An 11,187-nucleotide genomic window follows, 5' to 3' on the forward strand; every position below is an offset into this window, starting at 1 on the left:
AAAAAAAAAAAAAAAAAAAAAAAAAAAAGAAAGAAAAATCTGGGCTCAGTGGTACACATATGGCATCCCAGCTACTTGGGAGGCTGAGGCATCAGAGTTACAACTTTGAGCCCAGGGGCTGGGGATTTAGCTCAGCGGCACAGCACCTGCCTGACAAGCACAAGGTCATGAGTTTGATTCCTGATACTGGAAAAAAAACCAAAAAAAAAAAAAAAAATTTGAGCCCAACCTGGGCAACTTACTAACATAGCAAACCTCTAACCACTCCCCCACCAAATGTATGTTCTGGGGCTTGGGATGTAGCTCAGTGGGAAGGCCTTGGGTCCAATCCCCAGTACTGCTCAAAAATAAATAAAAAAAAAAATTAGAAAATATAAAACATTCTGGGGATATAGCTCAGTTGAGGTCCTGGGTTGAATCCTCAGTACCACAAAAGATAAATAAAATAAAATAAAATAAAATAAAATAAATCAGTTGCAGTAGGGGGCCTGGTCCTGGCTTGATAATTGCTGAGTTTGAATTTAGGTTGTATTATTGCCCTTTATTATATTATTCTCATTAGTTTCTAAAGGTTTAATTTTTTTTTTTTTTTTTTTTTTTTTTTGTCTTTTTGAGACAGGGTCTCACTATGCAGTTCAAGCTGGCCTTGAGCTCACTTTGGAGCCCAGGCTGGTCTGGAACTAGCAACAATCCTCCTGCCTCAGCTTCCCGAGTGCGGGGATTACAGCCTTGCGCCGCCATGCCCGGCTTAAAGGTTTAAATTTCTCATTAAAAGGTACTTTTAAAATTAAAAAAAAAAAAAAGAAATCTTGCCAGGCACAGTGGCCCATACCTGTAATCCTAGCACTTGGGAGGCTGAGGCAGGAGGATCACTGTGAGTTCCAGTCTAGATTATATAGTGAGTTCAAGGTTACCCCGAAGTACATAGTGAGACCCTGTCTCGAAAAAAGGTAATATCCCCCCCAAAAGAAATCTCAGTGATAAAAACATTACATGAATTTTTAAAAGTTTTCTTATTCTTGGAAAAGTTTCAGTATGAGGCAGCTGCTGCATATTTTATTAAAACTGGAAAGAAAAAAAAAACTAGGAAAGAATTTGAAGAATAAAAACTCAACAGAGCTTGTGAAACATTATTCTAGTTTCTGAGTTGGATACTGGGATATTTTTGGCCCCAGGGAATTTAAAGGATCGGGCCTGGAGTTCCCCAGGGGCCTGGCTCTTGTCTTTTATTAATAGTCACTCCTGGGAGCTGCAGTTCCCGAAGCAGAGGCGCGGTGTAGACCCCGTGCCAGTTGCGGGCGGGGATGGGCTCCTCACTGCGCGTGCGTCCGCCGGGAGGCACAGGTGAGCTAGGCGCCCCGCCCCGCCTGCAGGTGGCCAGGAGGCGGCGCGCAGGGAGCGGCGCAAGGTCAAGGCCAGGAAGCCTTCGCAACAGACAGGGCACAGGGCCAATCCGAGCGGGGAGCACAACAGGGCATATATTAAACAAGGAAGTGACCTTGGGGCGGGGACCTGCCAGCTCTGGGGTTCTAGGGAGAGCAGGGAAGGGCATCTGAGGTGAGCGTGACAGGCCAGCCTCCGTGGCGCAAGCCGGGAAGGCTCACGAGCAGGGACAGGCTGGGAGACGACGCGCCAGGCGTCAGGGCACGTGCAGGCAGCCCTGGTGTCCGGGCTCAGACCACCTGCTTCCTAGGGCAGGAGATGAGCCGGGTCACGCAAGAGCCAGCGTGGGGTGGGACCTCCAACTTCAGGCCTCAAAGAAGGGCAACTAAAAAAGGAGGAGAGGTTCTTCCTGTCCCTCCCCGCTTTCAAGATTGACAAAGATTCAAAAGAATGGATAACCGGAGGCGAGGCCCACGCCTGGGAAGGAGGTGGATCTTAGCAGCATTTCCGGATGGCAGCTTGGCAGATGGCACCAAAAAGGCGCTTCCAGGTGCCTGACTGCTTCACTTCTAGGGTCAGTTCTTCAGGAGAAACGCCCTCGCGGAGGGATGTTCACGGCCAGTGCCCCCTTTATTATACCTGCGGTGGTGCAAAGGGTGCCCCTGATGTCTCTTGGGGCCGGTCGAACATCACAGCAGATCGTCAAAGGAGATACTGTGTAGTCCGCTGAAAGACGCGGGCCGTCCCCGTGTCCCCACGGAGAACTACACCACGACATAAGCAAGGGCGACAAAAAGATACGACTCTTCTTTACTTAAAACCAGAGGGTGGGGGAGCGGGGGCAGCAGCAATGCTTAACTGCGGCGGTGGCCCCGCCAGGGCGGGATCAAGGGAAAACTTTCACTTTCTCTTCTAAAGCCTTCTGCTGGAACAACAATTATTTAATGGAAAGATGGAGGCATACACCGAGTTTTCATAACCAGGAGTGACTGACAGCTATGGGTACCAAGTCTTCTTCACTGCATTAGTGCATTTCTGGAGCAACCGCTGTACGCAGCTGTCCAGCTCGAGAAAGAAAACAGGCAGGTGAAGAAAGGGGTAGGTGGCTTCCCCAGGGGCTAGCAGGTCAGCTCTCTCCCAGTCCCTGTCCCCATCTCGCACTGGTCTGCAGTTCTCCCTCTTGGCACCTATTACGTTCTTGACGCCGCCGGAATCTTTTTTTTTTTTTTTTTTTTCAGTCCTGGGTATCAAACCCAGAGCCTCGCGCACGCTAAGCATGCGTTCTACTACCGAGCCACAGTCCAGCCCCTTAATATTTTACCAGATCTCCCCAAAGCCGCTCAAGGGAGGCATTCCAGTTGCATGAGAAGGAGCCCCTTAGCGTGTTAGCCCCGCCAGCCACTCTGCCTCCGATTACAACAGCTGTCACTCGGGGACAAGATCCGACTTGGGGCGTGGGCTAACTTACCATTCTGAGCCGTGTGATCTCGGGCAAGTTAGTCATCCTTTCCCCCACGGGGTTCCTCCTTTGTAAAAGGGGGCGGGGCATAAGCTGCATCAGCCTGGTCTGTAAACGCAGCATAAGCGAGGCACGGTGCTAATGAGTTGGCCCATTTTACAGATGGAGAAACAGAGGTTCCCAAGGAGGGGAACGCCTTTCTAGATCCCATCCCCGCAGAGCTTGCTTTGGCAGGCGCGCTATCGAGCCTCAATTTCCTCACCTGACCCCGCCCCGTCCAGACCCCGCCCCACCCAGGCCCCGCCCAGCCCAGCGCGCACCCTTGGTCGCCAGCCAGCTCCAGCCGCAGGCCCTCGCGGCTCAGCCAATCGGCGGCGACCGGCGTCCGTGCGCTCGGGTCCCGTCTGCGGTCCTCCCGCCTCCGGCGCTCGCCCGCCACTCGCTCATTCTGCTGCCCGCCGAACTGCAGTCCGCCGACTCGGTAAGACTCGGCCGCGGCCGCGCGTGGGGACAGCGCCTGGCGGGCTGGGCGGGGGCCGCGAGGCTTCTGGGACCCGGGCGCGGTTCACGGCTGGTAGCCGCCCGGTAGGGCTCGGCGGACCCAAGCGCTGCCCTCGGACAGCCGAGCTCTTAGGGAACCTGGAGCTGCTCAGGGATGAGACCCTGGGGTCCGCGGGAGGATGCTTGATGTTCAGACTCGGCCAGACGCTCCCCGCGCCCCCCGGACAGTCGCGCATGGGCTCCGATCCTTGCTCCCCGTCTCTCCAGTCCGCTGTGAGTGGACTGGGTCTGGGGTCTGCCTGGGGCTGTCTGTAGGGAGCAAGGCTCGATCCGCAGCAGGAGGGATGCTCTGGCCTCGGGCCCTGGCGGGATGCCTCCGCTCCAAACCAGTAGGGCACCGATTCGTTTCTCTGCCCGGTCGCATCGCATCCCACCTCCTGTCGGCCAGTGCATTGGGTCGGGGGTCACCCGAGGGCTGTCAGCCCGCGGGCAGGTACAGTGCGATCGCGGGAGGGATGCTCCGCTTCTGGACGTGGCCGATCTCGGTCCCCTAATCCCCCTCCTCACTCCGCCCCCGCAGTGCAGCCTGCGGGACACGCCCTTGGCGCGAAGCTAGCGGTAGGGGGCTTGTGTGTGGGGGCTTGGACCCCTGCTTGTGAACGCCCTCATCCTCCGCGCGGGTCAAGGGCAGGGGGCAGCGGCAAGGCTGCCCAAGGTCGCTCCAGGCTGGCTGGGGGGGGGTTGTTGCTCACGTGACCAGGCCCGGCGAACTTGGCCCGCGAGCCCGAAGGCGCGGTCGGTCCTGGGTACAGCCCCGGCTCCGCACCGGCACCAGCAGCCTCTTCCCTCGGCTTTGTTCAGGAAGGCAGTGGATCAGTGTCTTTATAAAGGAAATCAGTGTCTGCTTTTCATCAAAGCTAGAGGAAGGCGACGGCTCATCAAACTTTTTTTTTTTTAAACTTCAAGAATTAAAAGGTAGAATTACCAGGTTACATACAGAACAAACCTAATATTCCCACTTCGAGGGCAGACTTTCGGTTCCTCTTTGCTTCAAGTAGTGAAATATTCCAGGGCAGATTTCAATAGGAAAGTGGTAATTTTTTAAGTTACTGGATAAAGCAAATAAGTTTAACCTTTGGAAACGTGTATTTTGTTACACCATTTTCTTGAACAGGCATCTGGTTTCTCGCCATTCCAGAAATTCAAGCATGCTGTTTATTTCCGCCAAAACCCGAAACCAAAGGAATAAAAAAGGGCCGAAGCACTGCCCTTTTATTTGTGTCAGTAAGCGCCTCCCCTCCCCCCTTTCCAAAGTATTTAAGGTGACGCTGGCCCAGCTGAGGAAGCCACAGACACGTGGGCATTAGTGCCAGGGAGGATACTGTAGTCCAGGCGAGTGTCTAGCTTGTAACTCGCCCAGAGTTTCTTTAGGCAGGTTTTGCCTCGGTACCCGGAGGCAGTGGGCTCTTTCCTCGTATAACTTACTGGTTTCCTTTGCGTGAAGCGCTGGTAGATTGACCTTGCGCTTGAATTCCATCTCACAGTGGCTGGTCCCAGACAAGGTCAGGTTTAGGAGTGTGCATAACTTTGTGGCACAATCTGGGATCACGCACAGGCCAACCCGTATTAAAAACAAGCCGCCTAACTTCGAGATGGAATTAAACTGTTGTTTCTACGTTTTAGCCCTGGCCCGGGACCAGTGAGTGACCTTAAGAGTCCTCAGGCCTGGGTCTCCGGGGAGTCTTGGCGCTGGCTTGTGCTTGCCCAACCTTAGCCTCGTGTGCCCATTCATAAAAACACCGTTAATTTTTACTTGGGCTAAGCAGTGAACCCCTTTTGGACGCGCCCTCGGCTCGCGTGGGCGCAGTGCCAGGTTGCCGGTTACAGGTGGCGTCTGTCATTGGGCAAACTGAGCTTGTAACTGTCCCCAACAGTGAGCACCGCAGGGCTTGTCCTTCCTTCCTACGGAGAGTTGCACTGCATTTCATCCGCAGTCGCAGCGGTGGCAGCGGCGCCGCGCGCCAGCTCGCTCCGGAAAGTCTCTGTGGGCACGGCCGGTGGAACAGGATCTGAGCGCCGGGGACAAGCCAGCCCGGAGGCGGGGCTCCCTGTAACCTTTCCCCTACTTTTCTCAGCCGTCACGTGACGCCCGCCCGCGGCTGGGGGAAGGGGCGGGGCGCGGAAGCTGCAGTTGCGGTTCCAGGACGCGCTCCAAGCGCGCAGTTGAAAGGGCTGCCTGGGTCTTAAGGGCAATGGGAAGGTGGGGGCCCGCGGTGGGCGGTGGAAACAGCGCCCAGCCTAAGGCTGCTTCTGCACTTTGTCGTTTGCATTTGGGGCGGGGGAGCACTGTTTAGTCACTGTGCGTTGTTATTATTGGCGGGCCGGAGTCCTGTGGCTGGTGGAAGACAGAACTTGAATTGCTGAATTGGTGCTTTAACAATAAAATAGTGGTTCACGACGGGAATATTTAAAGTGTGTTTAAGAGATTTTCAGCTGCCTGTTGTCCCAGTCACTTGAGAGGCTCTGGCGGGAGGATCGCAGGAACCCAGGAGTTCAGGGCCAGCCTGCGCAATACTGTACAGCGAGACCCTCCAACCGCCCCCCTCTCCCGTCTCTGAAAAAGGGAGCGGGTGGCTGTAGTTCGCTAGTCCTGTGCGTGCTTAGCATGCACAAGACTAAAAAATAGGTTATCTCACCCTTAAATGGAACCTCGTTTGTCTTAGGATCATGTATGCCAGCCTTGAGTTTTACTTGGAAGGCTTCTATGTGTCACAAATTAGCAGCACAAGTACACAAAAGGTGTAAGTTAAAACAGTGCGGAGAGGCCTTCTTCCTTCATCCCCTCTGTGACAGTTCCTTTGACTTTTTTTTGCCTTTTTGAGACAGAGTCTCTCTGCAGTTCAGGCTGGGCTTGAGCTCACTTTGTAGCCCAGGCTGGTCTCGAACTCACAACAATCCTTCTGCCTCAGCCTCCTGAGTGCTGGGACTACAGGCATGTGCCACCACGCCTGGCCAGTTTCTTTGACTTTTAAATAGTTTGTGCAGGAATTTTTTAAAAAATGTTTTGTTGCTGAGGAGAGAGGAATTCTTTTTTAATCCATTGCCTAACCCAAGTGAGGAATACCTTCTGCTTGTTGATTTCAACTATTTGTTTTGTTTTGTTTCCAGTACCGGGAATCGAACTCATGACCTTGCGCTTGCCAGGCAGGCGCTGTGCCGCTGAGCTAAATCCCCAGCCCCCTGTTTGTTGTTTTTTGTAACCTTCAACTTTTACCTCATACAAACATTGAGTGGACATTGGGTCCTCACAGGGCCTGGCTAAGGCTACCTTGCCCTGATTGGGTAACAGGTGGCAGCCTCAGTTCTGAGAAATGTCCACCTTTGTCTTTTTGTGTGGGTTCTGACGTTGAGGAATGTTTTTGAAAGTTAATAATAAAAGAAATTAATGCTGCTGCATGAGGTGCCCAGTCCAGGATAATCTTTGCTTAGAAAGCTGGACGAGAGGAGAGCTAATTCTCTGTTCCCTGAAGATCCCCAGCTCATCATTGGACAAGGAGCTTTTGAGGTAAAAAGGAAAGGAGTATTTCATACTCTTGATGCTGGTGGTTTTTGTAGCACTTGTGTCAGGGACCTGAGGGTCTTATAAATTTTTCCTGCCCTCTAATCTCACCATGTGTAATATGGTTGGGGCTAAGCCTGGCTCCTTCTGTTTCCCAAGCTGCTGGCAAGCTTGCCTTCCTCAGTGTCCCCACGACCCCAGCAGGCATGTGGATTATTTGTTGGAGGAAGGACAGCATAGTAAGGCTCCCTTTCTCCCCTGGATTACTGCAGCCTCCTGACATCATGGGGCTCTTTTGGGTGGGGTGGTTAGTTCTCTTTGCCCTACAGGAAGGAAGTTCACGGGGGAAGCAGGGAGCAGAGGAAGCAGATGGGTCCCTCCTCTCAGGGCACCTCCTTCATGCAATGACTGCAGTCAGGACTCTGGACCTGAGACCAGCTCCTGGTTCCTTCCCCCTCAACCACAACCCTTAGCTCCCTGCAGCGATCTCCTCTTCTCCCACGGTACTGGCTTCCTCTGGGGTCCGTGGCTCTTGGCCATGTCATATTCCTGTGCTGGGGAGTAAGTGGTACACGACCAGGGACATTGGTAATTCTTTCTCTTTAGGATCCCTTCCCCCTGTGTTAAACAGGTAATGCATTTTGTATTAAAATGAAATTGCCTTGCTTTTAAGACGTTATCATATGCTGTAACTCGAAAGTTGGCTTTTAATGAAATGGTCCTTATTTATAAATCCATTCAACCCTGATTTTGCAAGAGTCAGCATCTTTAGTGCCCTGAAAATGTTTTACTAACCAGGGGTTGGTGTCTTTGTATTGTGTCAGAGCTGTGCTGGAAAGAAATGAACAAATTGTTGAAAGTTAAGTGTCAAAGTTAGAAGAGAGGCCAGAGTATCAAGTTCTGGCACTGAGCTCTGGCGTGGGGGTGGGCACAGCAGGGACGTAACACCCAGGCTCCTGGAGAACTTAGATTGGCAGGACACAGCTCCAGCTGGAAAAGCACAGTGTGTGTTCGTGCATTGAAGGCCTAAGGTGTTGCAGCGGGGCTGGCTGCTCTGGCTGTCTTTCAGCTTCTCTCACAGTGTATGGAAACAGGTGACATTTGTACAAGGTCTGATGTATGAGTAAATGGCAGAGCTGGAATCTGAATGCAGATCCGAACTCCCTCTCTTTTCTAGGCTGCTTGGATCTCCCGGCAGCCAGAGGGCCTGTGTTTTACCGGCCCGCCCACACACACTCTTTTACTCAGACTCAGAAGGGATGCGGCACTGAGTGGAATGTGAGCATTCTAGGTTTTCATTTCCTCCTCTGTAGGATGGTGGCTCTGATACATGCTGTTTTATGCCCAATAAAAAGTTAGATGTGAAAACAGTTTTGAACTGTGAGATGCACCACGGTTCTGCTTTATGATGGGACGAAAGCATCCTTACACATTCGGTAGAAAGTGCACTTGGAATGTTGAATTTGGCACTTTTCCCTGGCTGGTAACAAGCAGTGTGATCCTCGTGGCGCAGGGCTGCATCCACACCTCCCAGTGAGCCGATGCTGTACAGCATGCCGTGTGGGTGACTGGGGGGGTCTGGTGGGTCAGGAGAATGCAGTCCATTTTCAGCCTAGTCATTAGGATGTGATCCCTCTTCCCCTCCCCAGAAACTGGAGCATCTGTAAGTATAGGTTCTGGCAGTCAGAGTCAGGGCTGCGGGCGGATTTTATTGATATCACTGTGTTCTTCAATCCACAAATTGCGTCTTGTGGTGGGACAAGCTCAGTTACACTCTGGGAGCAAAGGTGAGGAATAGCGAAGGAGATACCAAGCATGCTACCCCCATGGTTTCTGGCTGGCAGCGCTTGTGCTGATGCTGGACAAGCTGGAGGCAGGTCAGGCCCTGGGGGTTGAAGCCCAGCTCTTTAACTCCAGGATGAGTCTCAGAATAGGATAGATAACCCTATCTTCTCCTCTCCTAATAGGACAGATAGTCTGGCCTGTCAACACATTAGATATTTTCTTTATGGAAGATCGAGCCAGACATGGTGGTGCATGTCTGCAATCCCAGTTATTCAGGAGGCAGAGGCAGGAGGGTCACAGGTTCAAGGCTGGCCTGGGAAACTTTTTTTTTTTTTTTTGGTACTGGGAATTGACCTTGCACTTGCTAGGCAGGCGCTGGACCGCTGAGCTATATCCCTGGCCCCAGCCTGGGAAACTTGGCAAGAGCCTGTCTCAGAAGAAAAGGGCAGGGTTCTGACAGTGCAGCACTCAGTGATAGAGTGCTTGCCTACCACACAACAGGTCCCGTATCTCACCACACACACACACACACACACACACACATGCGCGCGCATGCGCGCGCGCACGCCCGGAACAGTGATCCTCAGTGGCTTTCTCTACTTCTTCTTTTTTTTTTTTTTTTTTGTCTTTTTGTCTTTTTGAGACAGGGTCTTGCTATGCAGTTCAGGCTGGCCTTAAACTCACTTTGTAGCCCAGGCTGGTCCCGAACTCACAACGATCCTCTTGCCTCAGCCTCCAGAGTGCTAGGATTACAGCTGTGTGCCGCCATCTTTTTTTTTGTACTGGGAATCGAACTCAGGACCTTGGGCTTACCAGGCGCTTATGCTGCTGAGCTATATCCCCGGCTGCCTACTTCTTTATTGCTTTGGCTTTTTTTTTTTTTTTTTTGTACCAGGAATTGAACTCAGGACCTCGTGCTTGCCAGGCAGGCACTGTACCACTGAACTATATCCCTGGCTCTACTTCTTTATTGCTAAGATCACATTTCTCTGCATTTATCTGATTGACTATTGCCTATTGATGTTGTGCAATATCACTCCTAGCCCTTCTTTATTTCTTATTTTAGGCAGAGTCTTACTAAGTTGCTAAATTTGCCTAGGCTTACAACTTGCAATCTTCCTGCCTCTGCCTACAAAGTGCTGAGATTACAAGCGTGAGCCATCATGTCAAGCAAATTTGAATTTGCTTTACTTTCATAATACCGAGGTAGGTGGAATCTGTTGTTTTTGAGAGCTGTAAAAAAAACATGTGTAATGAGTCAGAATTTTTTTCTAACCTGACCTGACCCATCATATTGACCACTGCAGGAAATTTACTGTGTGGCCAGTTTAAATAAAGCATCTATTGAATGCTCTGTGATGAATTCTGGACACACCTTTCATGATGCAAGTTGCTTGGTATGGTTTGGATGTGGTTTTTCCCCGCCTAGACTCAGTGAAATCTGGTTGTCAGTGTGGCAGCATTAAGAGATGAGACCTTCGAGGGAGGTGCGCGGTGTCTGTCTCTTGAGATTGGATTAGTGCTCACAGGAACTGTTGTTATAAAGTGGGCCAGTTCATGTGTTACCTCATTCCCTTCTGCACATTGAGGTCAGGGCTACTCTTGTGCACACTTAGACATGTTATGCCCTCTGTCATCCCATGATGCAACATGGGGCCTTTGCCAGATGAGGCCACCCCATCTGGGACTTGCTGCCCTTAGAATCATGGGCCAAGTAAACCTCTTTATAAATTTTTTTTTTTTTTTGTCTTTTTTTTGAGACAGCATCTCTCTATGCAGTTGAGGCTGGCCTTGAGTTCACTTTGTAGCCTAGGCTGGCCTTGAACTCACAATGATCCTCCTGCCTCAGCCTCCCGAGTACTGGGATTACAAGCATGTGCCACCACACCCGGCCAAAGAAATTTATTATTTTTATTTTTATTTTTTTTCCGGTACCAGGAATCAAACTCATGACCTTGTGCTTGCCAGGCAGGCGCTGTGCCGCTGAGCTAAATCCCCAGCCAAAGAAATATAATTTCTTTTTTAACCTCTTTATAAATTAATTCCATTGCAGGGTTGTGATATAGCAACAGCAAACAGACTGAAATAGATTTTCACCTTTTTTGTACCTGAGACCCACCCAAAAAACATAAGCAGAGTTTGAGATCTCAAATTGCTGGCTGTATTTACATCTTCCCTTCCTTCCCCTCCCTCTCCTTTTCTGTCCTTCCTACCTTCTTTTTCACTGCTGGGAATTGAGCCCAGGGGCTCATACATGCTGGGCAAGTGCCCCATTAGTAATCTATCCTGAGTCTTTCTTAAATTTTGAGACAGGGTCTCACTAAATTGCCGAGGCTGGCTTAGAGCATTTAATCTCTGCCTCAAACTGGGTGTGGTGGCACACACCTGTAATCCCAGCACTTGGGAGGCTGAGGCAGGAGGATCATTTCGAGTTTGAGACCAACCTGGGGTACAAAGTAAGCTCAAGGCCAGCCTGAACTGCATAGTGAGACCCTGTCTC

General features: G+C 51.2%; 1 protein-coding gene and 1 long non-coding RNA gene across 3 annotated transcripts in view; one reads left to right on the forward strand and one right to left on the reverse strand.

Annotated features, from left to right (window-relative positions):
* LOC102018106 overlaps positions 1-3,143 on the reverse strand; it is a 20,052-nt gene extending 16,909 nt beyond the window's left edge. The window contains exon 1 of the long non-coding RNA XR_001233992.1: positions 2,852-3,143. This is a non-coding gene — a long non-coding RNA (uncharacterized LOC102018106). The remainder of the gene's footprint in view (positions 1-2,851) is intronic.
* Positions 3,144-3,191: 48 nt separating this feature from the next.
* The window catches only part of Cpt1a (carnitine palmitoyltransferase 1A (liver)), a 53,810-nt gene continuing 45,814 nt past the window's right edge, over positions 3,192-11,187 (forward strand). Inside the window, exon 1 of one of the 2 annotated variants that reach the window (XM_005384264.2) lies at positions 3,192-3,323. The gene's annotated coding sequence lies outside the window, so the exon portion shown is untranslated. Of the gene's footprint in view, positions 3,324-6,884; positions 6,909-11,187 lie in introns of those variants that run through there. The other variant, XM_005384265.2, reaches the window with a different exon arrangement.

Source organism: Chinchilla lanigera, unplaced genomic scaffold, assembly GCF_000276665.1.
Source record: "Chinchilla lanigera isolate Chin_1 unplaced genomic scaffold, ChiLan1.0 scaffold00021, whole genome shotgun sequence".
NCBI lineage: Eukaryota > Metazoa > Chordata > Mammalia > Rodentia > Chinchillidae > Chinchilla > Chinchilla lanigera.